Source organism: Kryptolebias marmoratus, linkage group LG23 (genome assembly GCF_001649575.2).
Source record: "Kryptolebias marmoratus isolate JLee-2015 linkage group LG23, ASM164957v2, whole genome shotgun sequence".
In the NCBI taxonomy this organism is placed as follows: domain Eukaryota; kingdom Metazoa; phylum Chordata; class Actinopteri; order Cyprinodontiformes; family Rivulidae; genus Kryptolebias; species Kryptolebias marmoratus.
In genome coordinates, this window is record NC_051452.1 from 2279086 (window position 1) to 2292407 (window position 13322).

Genomic DNA, 13322 nt, shown 5'->3' on the forward strand with positions numbered 1-13322 from the left:
AGTGCGGGTTTTTGTCTCTTTCTTACTGTTTATTCAATGTCACATGCTGTTTTTATTTTGTTTTTTAATTATGTAAAGCACCTTGAAATGCCTTGCTGCTGAAATGTGCTATACAAATAAAATTTGATTGATTGATTGATTGATAACAGGCTTCTGCAGAACATGAAGAGGTAATTTAACCTCTGAATCAGGTGTGTTGGAGCAGGAAACAAGAAAAACATGCAGGATTTTTGGCCCAATTTATTGAGCTTGTGCAAATGTGTCAATCGGTGTGATTTCAAATGAAGATTTCTGTTTTGTTTGTTGCAATGTTTTGTGTTCAACCGCTCCCCAGTGTGATACGAGCCTTAAGATCTATTCTGATGCTAAATTTAATTTTATTGTCTAAAGTAACTCAAACCAATAACTGTTACGTCTTTTATGGATTTTCTAGATTTTTACACATTATTTCAGATGGATATAAATTACCATTTGATGCAAAACTGGTGCTTTGTAAACTATTTCAATGGTGCATTTGTTAAACCGCTGAGAGATTTTGAAAATTCGATTTGTTTAGGGTTTTTGTAAATTCAGTTCTAAATACTGAGTTTTCTTTGGATTAGCTTGATTTCCCTATAGGAACCTCTCCCTGGTTGTCCAAATTTAAATTATTTGAAAAACCAACAAACAAATAAACAAAAACTGATCTATAACTTTAAGATTATTTAAGATGATTTTTAAGATGTTTTTATTGTATTCAGTGACGTTCTTGTAGATGTTGAGAGCTAACATTTATAGCATTAGCCTTGTGGGTGTAAATTAACATTAGTATCAAATAAGACAATAAAAGTCAACCTGGTAGATACATATTTCATGAGTAAAACATTCAAGTGTTGCTAATCTGTAGCCATTTTCTTTCAAATCATGTAAACCTTACCTACATAAATCAGCATAAAATCAGCTGCTGTTGAAAACGCTTTGTTGTCCTGTTGCTGTACAAATAAACCTGCCTTGCCTTGCTGTTTGGTTCCCTTCACCACTGTTTGCTACTAAGTTACATCTCAATTTGTGCAGATGACCTCTTTTGCTGCCTGAAAGGCTGATTATTCCATATCTGTACCAGCCTGCACATTACCAACCCTTTCCAATTTGTATTGGAATTGCTTCAAACCAAATGTACTGATCCGTAGTGCAGATTCTGCCCTGGTATGCTTCAAAAAGACCACTGACCCATCTCGGAACTGCTTCCTGACTGTCAGAGGCGAAGGAGAGTTCATTGGAAACTCCTAATGTGGCCCCTGACAAGTGCGTCTAAGCCCGCTAACGATGACAGAGGAACTTCCCACGCAATCAGCCACTGCATCAGTCTCCCGGGGAGAGACAGAAGGGGGAAGAGCATGAGGTAGACAGGGAGAGACTGTGGAGTGTGTGTGTGTGTGTATGTGTGCATACAACCTGGAGGGGTAAGAAAAGGCGGTTGACATTTGTTTGGCAGAGCATGCACACTTGAGTAACATGTCTAGAAGTAAGTGAAATGTGACGTGTTTGTATAACATGTTGGGTTTTAGATTGTGCCGAATCACTGAGTAACACAATTTTATTATTATACATTTTTTCAGTTGGTGTTTTAATTTTCCATTTGAATGCCTAAAATGAGAACACACTCTCACAAGCTAAAAATACCCTGTATCCTGAAGATGCATGCCACATCCAAGACATGTTGTCAGATCTTAACAAGAACTTTTAATTTAGGTAGATTTAGCTGGCTATAGAGATGGAAAGCACAGTTTCAGAGTAGTTCAAAAGGTCATTGCAGAACAAATTTTACGTTTTAGATCAGGTCATCCTGCTGCCTACAGATGTATGTAAAGGTGTAATATTCTTTGAATAAATGCATATTGCCTGCTACATTTTGTGCCAGATAATAAAACTAAGATCCTCTTATGTTAAGAAAAGACAGCATTATATCCATTTTGGTCAAACCATGAATATATTCTGCACAATCTCACACAATACTGTGAGATCTTGTGTGAGATGTTACCTCTTTGATTATGTTGTAAATGACTCTCAGCTACTACCACATCAAATTGTAGCTCACTATCTATAAATCGGACTCATCTGATACTCTCCAAAGTCTGTTAGCTGCGGTGGCCATCTTGAATTGGGTTGACTCCAAAAGTTAATCAGCTCCAATGATTATTTTTTTGAGTTTAATGAAAATCACTCCAGTGGTTCATAAGAATTTTTGCTAAAAGACACACACCCACACACACAGGCTCAGACACAGACAGAAACATTTGCCTTTCAACAATGGGCGATAAAAATAGAATTACAGTATGTTTGAAGGTTTTAGTCCTACCATGCAGGCTGTATCCAGTGTATTTCCATCTCACTTCTATAAGAAATGACATTTGGTGGAAATGCAACCATTTAAAGGATTGTGTATTTGTACAGTGCCTTTTAATAATAACGCACTGAAACAAGAGGCAAATAAAGCATGACTGATTCTGTTTCATTCAGACAGATTTGGTGTGAGCTACAATCTCTGTCGGACTTGCGTCACATGACAGTGAATAATATGCCCGCGAGCTTCCAACGCGTGTTGGCAACGAAACCAGAAAGTTTGTTTTCACTCGTCTTCAACTGTCAGCTCACATTTATAAATCAATCCAAGAAGCTGGTCGGTACTCAGCCTATTGCTGTTTCATAACAGGCTTGTCTTGCTTAGTCAGACTACTTATTTTCCCCTTCTTAGCTTCTCTCTGTTCCACTCCTTTTGTTTCTTCCTTCTTTCTCCTCCTCCTCACATCTTTCCTTTTTCCCGTCCCTCTTTGGACTCCTTTCATCCCGTCACACTCCTCTCATTCTATGTAGCAAGACTCTCTTTGGTCTCGATCCAATCACAGAAGATGATGTCAGCGAGCCTGCATGTGATATGTGCATGTGTCGCCTCGATAACTAGCCTGGTGTAAATATATCTCTGCTCACGGCGATGCAGCGCAGCTAGTTTGTGTCATCTGGGATGTTGCAAGTGATGTTAATAAAGCAAACCAGCCAAAAAAAAAATTAGGGAAAATAATTAATCATGTGTCAGCCTGACTACAAGGCGAGATTGTCGTGAGTAACACATATTCCAGCAGTAGCAGTGATATTTAGATACAGCAGGGTGCAATCGTTCTGTTCTCAGAGCCTTGGAAGATTGGTGGTGCAGCAGACTTCAAGGCACTGGAAGTGTCCCTGGGGATAGAGCTATGCGACAGTCCATTTGTGTGTTTGTGTGTGAGTTTAAAAAAAAAAGGGGGGGGGCAAGGGCACGCGGAATGAGTGAATTTGTCCAAAATGAAACCTGCCACAAATGTCAAATGTGAATTCTCTGCCCTCTGGTCAGTTAGCACTTTTTTTTTTTCCTAGCCTTGTCAGTCTATCATCTAAAAGGCACCAGGGTGTTTATCGTAGCTATCATAACCCCCCCACCCTTTTTAATTTTGAATTATAGTTTTAAGCCGGTGCAAATAGGAAAAACTTGTTACACATTAGCATAACTTTCACAGCTAATCTCAAAGCCACACCAAGCAGAGGGCAAGAGGAACAATGAGAGTTAATTTTGCCAGTGAGATGTAAAATTGAGGCCGGCTGCTCTGAACGCTGTTGTTTACAGTCGTTGTGATAAAATGACACATGGCTATAGGTTTCTGTTCAGTTGGCAGGACAACAAAGTTGGCAGGGACTGAGCCTCTGAGCCCAAATGTGGAAGCATACTGACATAGGGCATTTCTTTTGTGCCAAAATAATATTGATCCTTCCCTTGGTGACATGGATTGTGCTCTCAAATTGCACAGCACTGACTTGACTAAAAACTGGAGACATGTTTCTCCTTATTTAAGCCAGTAAATCATTTTCCCTTTCTTCCATTCTAAAGTTATTATAATTTATATTACCACTCGCAAAATAATAACTTAATCAATAAAAAATCAGCTAGAACATGGATGGTCTTTGCGAGGTCTTGATGAGGTCGGCGAGCATGTATTTAGAATTCAGCAGGTTCTCTGTTATGTTTGATACAGCATAAAGGGATTTGAACATGCACATAACTTCCATAACAAGGTTGTGGCAGTGGTTCGTACATGTGTGGGCTCCATAACAAGGTCCTGGCTGAAGGTAGGAGAAGAATGGTGGCTGTGGTTGTAGTTTTTTTTTTTTATCCATGACCTGAAGGCCGCATGCACCGACGCCACTACCTCATCAAGAATTTGAAACAGGACTGGCCACGCCGATCTTATGCAAGTGACAAGGTTGTGGAAACAACCTAGCTTAGACATGATGCATGTAACTGAATCCTGTGGTTTGAGAGACTTGTACCAGGATGGGTAAAAGGGAATGGCACGAGACAATGTCACAAGGATGTGGAAAAGAACAGGAAATACCCATTTGGCGAGTACTAAGAGCGTAGCAGTATCATGATTACTTTCACACCTTCTTCCAAGATCCAGCCATGCTCTGCAAGTTATGGAAAATGCAGCGAGATGTCATACATTGTGAAGGGGACCTAATGTTATTTTGCCAAATTCAGTCTTATTAGTAAACTATGATGATTTTCTCAGATGTTTTGAGTAATTTAACACAAGTATTTCCCACATTGAACTTGATCCTCACTACCACAGAGACTATCAGACTTTTTCAGGCCATAAATCCCTCAGAGGGAGGGAATTTTTGAAAGGATTTCCTGCTAACTAGGACACCAAGCACATCAGAAATGTAACACAAGACACATCTTGGTTGTTTAACCTTCCCTTTTTTCATAAAGCCTCTACGTTTCATTTTGAATTTGTCAGCAATAAATCCCCAATTGTGTAAGGCTTTTTGTAGCTTTGCCATCAAATATGATGCCCTGTTTTCTTCTTCTTTTTTTCTGAAAGTACTGATCTTTCTGCCAAGGATTTGTTCCACACATTGCCACAGAAAAAAATACTTTTGATTTAAATGTAGGCTATTGTTGTCACATTCTCAGATAGCCCTTTAGCTTTTCTGATTCATGACTTAAGTTGGTAAAAAAATAAAAGCCCATGATTTTCTGTTGCATCTCCCAATAGAGGCAGTAAACATGTCTTTCCACTTCGAGGAGCTTTGGCTACTGTAACAACTCTTTCAGAAGTAAAGAAGGTTAGTAGCAACCTGTTGCAGAGAAAGAAGCCTGGTCGCAGGTGCAGCAAGCAAACGTGTATTTGCCGACTGATTAAATTCACAATTTTGTCTAACTGAGTTTAAATGAAGCTAATTGTGTTGTTAGACTTCCTGTTTGAATGAATACTTTCATTATCTGTTTTATTTTTCTTTCCCCATGCTGTGTGACTGATTTTTCAACAGTCCTGCACATTCCACACAGCTCAAATTGCAACCATAAGATACAAAAACACAATCTGATGTAGGAAAAAAAAAAGAACTTCTAGAATATAGTAGTTGCATGAACTAAGAAGGTTCACTGGAAATCTGCTAAAGCTATCAACCCAACACAGGCTCAGGCACAAATCTCTTAGCTTTCTTTGGTTTGACATGGCAGCAGGAGGCCAAACCTACTCAATCCACAGTCTTAATAAGCTGATTCAATCCATTACACTGTACTGACTAGTGTTTTGCTCCCTGATTTAAACCTATGTCAGTTCCTGGCACTGGACCTTTCTGCAGCAAACCTTACACAGCAACACATTTGCATCGTTCCATTTTTCATCAGTATTTTTCTAGTTTTTGCAAGAATGCACCTTAAATTAGACCTTTGTTTTTAAAGGAGGACACAATTTTCTTATGCTTTAAAAATTGACCAATCGGTGTGTTTCAGAGCCTAAAGCTGGTCTTAAGATATTAGGCAACCTGATGTTTGTGTTTGATTCATCAATATAATGGATTTTAAAGAAAAAAACCAAACAATTGTTTGTGATTTAGCCCAAATTTACACATTTTCAGGCTTGCTGAAGCATAAAGCTCTGTACTTTTTTTTGCTATCAAAGCAATATTTCCTATTTAAGGAAATAAAAAAGGTTTTGAAAGTAAGAATTAAGACCTTGTCATTTTCCCTGATTTGACAATGTTCTTTTAAAGGTTAGCACCATATTTTGATCAACTCCTTTAGGCGTCTGCCACTGTTGCACTAGAACAAGCCCCCCTGCCATGTAATGTACTTTTATTCCAAAGAAGTTTATTAACAAAAGGGCTTACTGTTAAATGTGACATCACTGTGCTGCCCCACCAATGTGCCTGGGTTCCATTTGTTTCAGTCATGGCTGATGCTGACGAGTTCAACAAAGGCAAAAATCGTCCTAATTATTCAGCCGACTGAACAATTAGTCTACATCTAGTCTTAATGTCTGTTTTTTGCTCTAATTTTTTGCTTGTAATTTCAATGAGTGGCCATATTAGGAAAACTCTGATTGTTTGCACATAAATTACCAAGACTTTTGACTAGTGTCATCGATATCCAGCCTATTTAAAATAGCATACATAGCAAACAAAGCTCAGACGAGCACTAGACAAACTAATTTTACTCTCAAATACTTCATTTTCCCTTTTATTCAGTTCAGTACAGCATATTCTGTGATGATCCGTCTTTCAGAAATATTTTTTGTTATAAGTCACGAGTTGAACAAAGTTATTTCAAAATGTGCATTATAGATATGAACACTAAGTACCTTTAACATTCTGACACAATTAATACAGCAGTCATATTCGTGACTTAATTTCTCTCTATCACACTGAGTAAAAAACAACAACTTTCATTTCAGTTTTAGCCTTTTTTGTTTGCTTTCTCTCGGGTTTTTAGAGGCCAACTGTTGGTTTAACCATTTAATTTTTATCAGTGACAGCTGTTTATTTTTGGTTTGTTGGTAAAAACAAATTGAAAATCTGAGTTTCCAATTGCTTCAAGTTTGAAAGGTTTTCTAATTTTCTTGGTATGACTTTGTTTAGATGGAGCCAATAAAAAGATCTTAAAGCGTAGTAATATATGTATCCTATTTGGAGAAAAGCTCCTGGTTTAAAAAATATAAACGGATATCACAAGTTGTCATTAAGTGGCATTAAGTGTGTAAGATTTAAGGGGTATTTGTTCATTTACCAGCTTGTGGTTGAAGATACTAGCAAGCCTGTGCATCATTCTGCTCGTAAAAGATATAACCTCTTGCTTCTGTTTTATATTTTCCCATAACCATTTCCCAAGTGTCATTTGTATTTTTTACAATGAAGAGAAATGCTTGAGGATAGCTAAACTGCCCACTGTCCTTGCTGGCCCAAATGAATAACAGCCTTTACTGGAGAACATTGACGTTTTTGCCTTGTCCATAAGAGATATAAATGTAAATGTTCTCAACATATACTGAACTGGTTGACACGGTTGTCACAATATCAGACAAAACGCTACATAAAAGTATGTCAGAGTGCCCAAGATAAAGGTGCACTGGCTACAACAAATTACTAGATTTTGTTTTTATTTTTCTATGTAAAAGGGACAATGCATATTATTCAACATGAGTACCTCAGACCCTTGTGTAAATGTTCCGTTTTGGAAAAGAGGCAAAACGTGACTATTAGCATTGCCTGATCTTGGATACATGTAGTCTGGGCTTTTGTTCCTGGAAATAACAAAACTCCTTTCAGGCATGTTTGTAAAATTCCATCCCAATAGCTAGTTTGCTTTACCTTTGGGAAGGTGGTCTTAAATCGACAAGGGGTAAAACAACACATTTCAGACAAATAGTGAGGGGAGGTGAAACAAAATTGTAAAGCATCAGAAAAATTGTTTTTGTAGTAGACTCCGAAAAGGAAAATATAAAACTTGTAAATGAGCTTACGGTAGGTGCTTTAAATCACTGATCAGTACTTCTCAACATAATTAACTGTAATGAAGAACTGCTATAAAAAACAAGTGAGTAAATAAAACCCAAAGGTCTGTTTTTGTCAGTTATTAAACCAATGGTAAATCAAACGTGAATCGATGTTCGCTTTTATTTTGAATGTAGTAAGGCAATTTTAAGAATATTACTATGCGAAGTTGAAATGAGCTAAAAGCCTGTGAGATCTGTTTAATGTCATAGTGGGTTCAGAAATGGGGATTGATAAAATTTAAAGTCTAACAGATATGTAAAACAGAACTATAAACACTAGCTATACTATAACTGCTTGAAAAAACTGTCACCTTATTTGTGTGGGATATGTAGACCATCTCCAGTAGATTTTATCAATGAGGTACAAACAGTAGTTTCTCTTTATGCAAAATAGGCCTTACTGTCAAAATTACCGAATTGTTTCATTGATTTTTCCTGATTTCCTCCCTTTGAGGCATGCCATTTGCAGATGCTTTTCATCCCTGGGCATAAATTCATATTTGAGATGTGCTTCAAGAGGGACGCAGCACAGAAGCACACCATCAAACAAGTAAAACATTAAATACCACACAACAGAAAGCTTAGAAATGTCAAATTAAAAAAGTTCACTTTAATCTGACAAGAGACCATCGTATTCAGAAACTCTCCTGGATAAAGTTCAGAGGCAATGGCTAAATAGCTTCATCCATCTTTATCAGTAGAGGCAGCAGGCAAGGCGAAGTCCTCTGTCATGTGCTCTAGCTCCTTCTGAGGGACCTTAAGGCTTTCTCAGGCCAGACAGGAAATGTAATCGTTCTAGTTGGCCATGGATTGGCTCGCGAGGTCTTCTCCTAGTTTAGAGTTGAAAGAAATCTTCCAGAGGGAGGTGTCTGGCAGCCATCCTAAGTCCATACCACCTCAGCTGCCTCTAATGAACAGCCGCTCTGCTTCTACTTCAGTTCCAACCAGTTGTTTGAGGTGCTAATCCTGAAACTAAAGGTGAGCAGTAAAGAACGTTTTTGTTGGCACATCTGTATCTACAAGTTCATTCTTTTTTTACTTCTATGCACAGCAGATGACATAGATTGATACATTCGGTCATCCTTATGTTTCTTCTCACAGCTCTCATGGGAACTGAACCTGCAGATTTCCCTTAGGGAAAAAAAAAACTTTCTACACTCAAATAATGAGAAATTCACATAATGCCCATCAGAATCAATTTATTGCCATACAGCCGTGGTAATCAATGAACATTCATTCTTAAAGTCCATCATGGAGAAAAAATGTGATGTGAAATGTAAAATTGGAATCGGGAGCAAAGGCTAAACCTGTAAAATTTTCATAATGGCTTCACATTAGAAAAGCAGCAGCAATACATAATACACCCCAGTACTTACCAGGCATGTACCGGGTACCTACAGAGTACTAGCATGAACAAGGTGGTATTATGCAATGACCATGAGACAATTGTACTCACTGGGTATATACCTAGTACCTACGGTGGACCACTCTGTATCACAAAGTTACTTCTAACCTTGTATTAACAAGCTATATTGTAATTTGCTTCCAAAACAAGTGTTTTTTTTTGTTAAAGTACCAATAGAAAAAACTAAAAATGAGGTTTCAGGTTTACTTGGTTTACTTCCAAAACTAAGGCAAAGGGTTCCTGACCAAACTTTCATGTGCAATATATAAAGAAAAGGTCATATTAGGCATTAAAACAAACTCCCATCTTATTTTCATTTCCAGCTAACCATAGTGACGACATAAATGCTTCTAAATTGATATTTTCCCCATAGAGTTGGACCATGGAGTTGATAATAAAAAAATTAAATTGAAATTTTAAAAAGTACACCAAAAATAAAACATGTTCCAGGTAAAACATCTTGTGACCAGCCAACATTGTTCAAGGAAGAACTGCAACTGTTGTAACAATGTCCATTTTAACCATTCAAATTGCCTCTTTTGTTGAAACTTTATCACTGTTGCTTTAGAATAACTCTCCTATTGTGGAGTTTAACAATGTGCCTAAGCATTAAAAACAACACATTTCTCATTTGCAAAATACAGGTTGACACAGGTTATTAATCTGCATTGGTCGTAAAAGCTGCAAATAATAGACCAGTATGGGAAATTTGTAGGTAACGTATTGACTGCCTGTGAAGCTGTTGTCTCACCCCAAGCACACAAACTAAATGCAATCAATATAGTTTTAAAAAAAACTCATGCTGCCAATCTTTATGTTTATGACCCAGAAATAATACTTCCTTAATTATGAGCACAGCAGAAGCTAAGTGTGTTCTCCTGTGCATGCAAACCCAGCTCACAGGTTGCAGCCTTTTATAATAAGTTTAATACCAGAGTTTTTACTCCTGGGTAATCAATCTGTAATTCATCATTATTTATCCAGCGCACCAAAAAGCCCCACAGGACTCTGGCATATGCACACAGATTTACACACACATAAAAGCATACCTCAAACCGCATAGGGAATGGGCAGCCATAACACTGTATGCGAGTGTACGCACACACATACTTGGATACCCTGGAGGAGTCTTCGTCGACTTGAAGGTATAAAGGGATCATGGTGAAGAGGTAATTACAAGCACAGAGGACAAACAGAAGAGAAAAGAACAGACGATTTTTGCTGTCTCAGGCCTGAAGATAGAACTGATAAAACCTGTGAGAGGAGTTAAAACCTCCTTAGTCTTAACAAGCACAAGATCACAACAGCAGGAAATGGAGTTTTTAATTGAACCTGCTGGGTTAGATAATTCTTGTGACATTAGTGCAGCAGTACTTTCACTCCTAGTGGCGTGCTGATAACCAGTGAACCTACTATAAGAAAAAGGACTGCCATATCAACAAATCCAGGATGGGACCGTCAAATTTACTCTGAATCTCTTACCTCTATCCTTTGGCCCTTTTATGGAAAGTCATAAGTGGCTAAAATATTCTACTACAAAATGGGACACCCCTTCAAGCAAATACGTCATTAATTGTTGCTGATTCCTTCTACATAAACAGAGGCCACATCAATATGCCAATATAAGGCATGTATACTAGTACACTATATTGCAAAGTCTGTGGAATGCATTTTTAATGCTTGCTAAGGAAGATCAACAAAAATACAAACAGAGTCGATACAATAAAGTAGACGTTAAAATGGTTTCTGCATTTTAAAAAAAATTTCCAGAGTTAAGTTAATGCTCCAAGTCAATATTATAATGTCACAGTAGTTTACAAAATAAAGAAATCAGAGCTGGAATTCACATTCCTAGGATTTTTTTAGGTAGACTGGATGTAACAAGCAAATGTGGCCACAATGTCAGGATTCGTTGCTTCGTGAACCAGTTTTAAAGTCTAGAGATTAGCTGTTGCCATCTCTAATATGTTATTTTTCTAATATATGCACAAGCACACTGCAATGAGAAGCAGAAGATTCTTGTCTTATAAGAAGGGTACTGTCAATGGAAAATGAGCAAGGAAAGAGCCATGCCAAGTAGGTATCATAACATCTAATAAAGATAATGATGGTAAAAGTAAATGACATATCCACAATACCTAATTTATAGAATTACTAACATGAGGATCAACACATTGCTCAAAGTTAATATATGGTGTAACACCATAATGAAAAGGAAAAGTGTATTTGCATTTTAGACTGCCTCAGAATGCTGGCTAACCTTTATGCTGGAAATACACAGAAACATTACCAGGAGTGCATGAATGGAAATTTATCAATTGATGCTACCAAAACATCACTTTGAAGTCTGCTTTAATAACACAGAATGCTGCTCATGTGGAATTAAGCATGAACTTTAACTTTATTTAAACAGGATTTCTTACCCTAATGGTCAATATCTTGAGCAATTTATTATTTTTTTCTGGCATTGTCTCTATAATGACAAGATTTTGTCATTTATCTCAGGATATTTCTCAACCCCAACAGTTAATCTTTCCTCGTTTCGTTTTATGCTTTTCATAGGAAATGGCAGTACAACTAAAAAGAGAAGAACTGTCAAAAAGCACACACCCAAATATCCAAGTAAAGAGTAAGTACTTNTATATATATATATATATATATATATATATATATATATATATATANCTTTTTTTTTCTTTCAGGAGTTGTGATGCTTGAAAACAGAACACTGTTGAGAAGTGCTGCTGAACTCTGTGGCATAGATGACCATTACCAGTGTGGGGGTCAATATTAAAAATATTAGAGGTGTAATTTAGATAGTTGTCGTACACCATCTGTGTTTTGTCTTTTACATATATTAACTGTTTGAGCTTTGTGACTACCTTCCTTGGCAGCTCAGAGGCATAAGAGCAGATTGACTTCAAACCCCCTTGCTGCCTCAGTCGTAAAATAAATCCCACCGAGAAAGGAAAAAGGCATCTCAGCCCCAGCTTCAGTGTTTTATAAACAGCCCTTATGAGAACCACAGATATTTTGAAGCTAGCTCTTAGCATGCATCACTGATTTGATATTGTGCTTTTTTTAAAGGCTTTTCTGCATTGGCTTCACTATTAAAGCCAGTGATCATCTTTTGTATGCTGTGTATGCCCCCCTGTTTATATAACAGTGCACACTTTTTGACATGGCAGTGTTCTCTGAACTCAAACGTGTTGAGCTGTGCACTTATCTGAGATGCCAAATGAATATTTTCAACTTTTGCTCCTCTGACCAGAAACCTAATTCTACAATTAGGGTGACAATTTAACACCCTCAGATGACCCAATTTGCATAGAAATGGGAAGCCACATGGACATGCACATACACACACTCAGACACCCTGGTGGTGCCTTCGCCCACTTGGAGACAATAACACTTAATTAATACCTCAACACAATTAGGCGTTAGTGCCTGCTAAAATCTGCTGCAGTTGCATCACTATCCTTCCTGAGGATGCATCTTCCTCCCACTGACTAAAACTGGTTAGACAGCATTCTGTACCAGACTACCTTGGTACTTATAGTGGGCTGCATGGGCCCATATTTCTCAGTGTGGAAGCACTTTAATGATCAGAACAGCAAGTGGTGGTATGGAAATTTCGAAATTGAACTGCAATAGTTCAACACAAATGCAGTAATATTAGAAGATGCGCAAATTAAATTACCACAGATTGAGCATTTGAGGACAAAAATCACAACTAAACTGCAGAAAAGATTGTGGAAGGCACAATGACTCAGCATAATTAGGTTATTGATAATAAAACAGTCCTGTAGCATAATAACACACCACAATTTTAATAACTTGGATAACTATAGAGTGAAACATATTTGCTTAAGTTATAACAGAATTAGAAATGCAATTTGTGAGGGGTGTGTGAGTCAGTTTAGTTGAGTGTGATTTTTAACAAGAACTGAGTCAGCTGCTATGATCTAATCTAGTGTTATTTATCTGCCTTCCACACAGAAAGTTTGCAAAAGTGCAGAAACCAAAGAAATATATATATATAAAACTCGAACGACTCAGAATTTATC

The 13322-nt window shown here is 37.4% G+C and overlaps 1 long non-coding RNA gene across 1 annotated transcript in view; it reads left to right on the forward strand.

Annotated features, from left to right (window-relative positions):
- Window positions 1–11885, forward strand: part of LOC108244315 — a 96602-nt gene extending 84717 nt beyond the window's left edge. The window contains exon 4 of the long non-coding RNA XR_003039807.2: window positions 11818–11885. This is a non-coding gene — a long non-coding RNA (uncharacterized LOC108244315). The remainder of the gene's footprint in view (window positions 1–11817) is intronic.
- The last annotated feature ends 1437 nt before the right edge of the window (window positions 11886–13322 follow it).